Consider the following 2,739-nt stretch of genomic DNA (forward strand, 5'->3'; position numbering starts at 1 on the left):
CCTGTGGCGCATCACCAAGTTCCAGGCATTGTCTGATGGACAGGCTAGACCTGGAAGTGTTGGTGTCGGGAGGGAGTCTGCTACACGATTGGGCGACTTCAACTTGAGCCAGCGCCAGAGCCGTTGCGGGCAGCGGCTGACAAATTGTGGGATAGTACCAGGGTATTGTATGGTGTATGAACCACACTTGTGTGGGTTGGCGTGGGTAGTCCAAGGAGTGCTTTGGGAGCCACCAATTTCTGGAAAGGCACAAACAAGGCTGATGCGCGATGAGCTACACTCATGTGGTCTCACATAGTTGGTGTAGAACGATACTGGACAGACAGTGGTCAACATGGACTGCAGTCATGTTGATCGGGAATGGATACTGTTGTGCAGGGAGGAGACCCCCCAAGAGGGATCATTGCCGACAAAATTTTATTAAGTAAATTTTTCATGCATAATGTTCGGCCGTAGCCGGCTTGGGCATACTGTGGTGGAAGGTGCTGGCCGGAAGACCATGGTCGGCACATTCCTGCCACGTGCTCCTCGGTCAGACTCAAGTCCCACGGGTTGGTTGCGCTGACGGGGGTACGCTACTAGCAAGGCGCGTTGGCGGAATCAATCCTCCAATCAGAGACTAATTGTGTGATCACGTGGGGACGCGGCCTGGAGCGGCGAGGGCGGCTTGGAAACAGCTCCGCGCTCTCATAGCTTCAGATCTCGGCCCCGAGTAGTCGCTCCTCTAGCCTCTGCCTCTCTGATGAGCAGACGGCAACCCCTCTTGGGGCTGCTCTGCCCTACGTAGGCCCCACTGTACCATCATTACAAGAATAAACTGGGTCCATTCCACTCAATTAATTTTCATTTTACAACGCCCTCCGCTCCTGACTTCTATCCTGACAAACACTGTCTTCGCCTGTTATGTGCACAACGCCAGTGAAGGAGAGGTTGGTTCAAATGGCTCTGAGTACTATGGGACTTAACATCTGAGGTCATCAGTCCTCTAGAACTTAGAACTACTTAAACCTAACTAACCTAAGGACATCACACACATCCATGCCCGAGGCAGGATTCGAACCTGCGACAGTAGCGGTAGCGCGGTTCCAGACTGAAGCGCCAGAACCGCTCGACCACTTCAGACGGCTGAAGGAGAGGAACGACTTCAGCAGCACAACCAGCTGCACACACAGGAGCACAGCTAGGATACTTTTGGAATTAATGTTGGTTTCATGAGGACCAAGGCTTGAAGTCAAGCTATGGTGTTGTGCACAACTGTATGAAGGTGTGTGCTGCCAATTTATGGTTCACTGTGCTGCTGAAATTTGTGAGCATTCTGTATTGGCTAGTTAAATGAGAGTTCAAATTGTTTCTGATAGAACATTGGTTCCGTTCTGTAAACAGTGATTAGGAATTGTGTTATGATCTTGCTGCTACTGAGCCAGTGATTTACTGAAGTATACTGAATATTTTTGTATTGCCTTACATGACTGATTCATCATATGTGTAACTTAGTTAATAATCTTCTCAATTCAATAAACTTTACCAACAGCCGTATACTTTAGGTTATTTTATTTTATTTCGAACGCATCCAGTTTAGGCAATTCATTTTGCCATCTTCAGATCCCATGCACTTTTTTCAAATCAACGAGCTTATCGTCTAGAGCCATAAATCTTGATACCGTGAATCCCAATCGTTGTGCAATTGATTCATACACCTGATGCAGAACTTCACGTCTTTCCCTAGTGGCCGAGACTTGTGGTCTGTATCTTGCAGTGGACTAAAAGCCTTTGGCAGTTTCCGACTGTACGGACAGTGGAACTACATGTCATATGGGACGTATCATGCGTCACGAGGGAGAAATTAATCGCCCCGAGTCAGCATCTGACGATGACAATTCCAGCACGCACCGTCGTGTCTGTGAGTCAAATTGGTTTGGGCAGCCCAGCTTCCGGGTGCACCTCACACTGAAATCTTCTGGGATTTCAGCTCTCTGATAGGGAAGTTCCCTATGTTCCGATAAACAGAACGCCCGACCGTGTAGTTTGAATATTTTCGTGGACGCGTCAGAACATTACAGTTGCCGCAGCGACCCCTCCTCGTCCACAGCGCCCCGTTCTCTGCTACCATCTGAATCAAGTTGAAAGACTAAGATTCTGCTGCACCGGTGTTTTCAGGTGAACGATATTTTGTGGTGTTACTGATCCTAATTGCTTCTATTTGAATAGAGTTAGACTTCACATTAGGTTCATGTAAACGAAATCGGATTGCGTTCTAAAATGGATTAATTCACAGGAGAATTTGTATAGCTTCCACCCCAATGTATGGTTTACCTATAAAACATCATTCCATAACTAATTTGTCGTTGTCATTTTTTGTGTAAGATTTATCAGCTGGTTCTCCAAAAAGTTGTAGTTACTAAAGGTTTAATAAAACTTTTCATTACTTGTAAACTTGATTACAACACTATTCTCATTCATACTATATCTTCTATTCACTGTTTTTACTTTATTGTGATGGTACATGTGTACACCAGCAATTTAAGGTTCAATATTACACTACTGGCAATTAAAATTGCTACACCAAGAAGAAATGCAGATGATAAACGGGTATTCATTGGACAAATATATTATACTAGAACTGACATGTGATTACATTTTCACGCAATTCGGGTGCATAGATCCTGAGAAATCAGTATCCAGAACAACCACATCTGGCCTTAATAACGGCCTTGATACACCTGGACATTGAGTCAAACA

Source organism: Schistocerca serialis, chromosome 1, assembly GCF_023864345.2.
Source record: "Schistocerca serialis cubense isolate TAMUIC-IGC-003099 chromosome 1, iqSchSeri2.2, whole genome shotgun sequence".
Taxonomy (NCBI): domain Eukaryota; kingdom Metazoa; phylum Arthropoda; class Insecta; order Orthoptera; family Acrididae; genus Schistocerca; species Schistocerca serialis.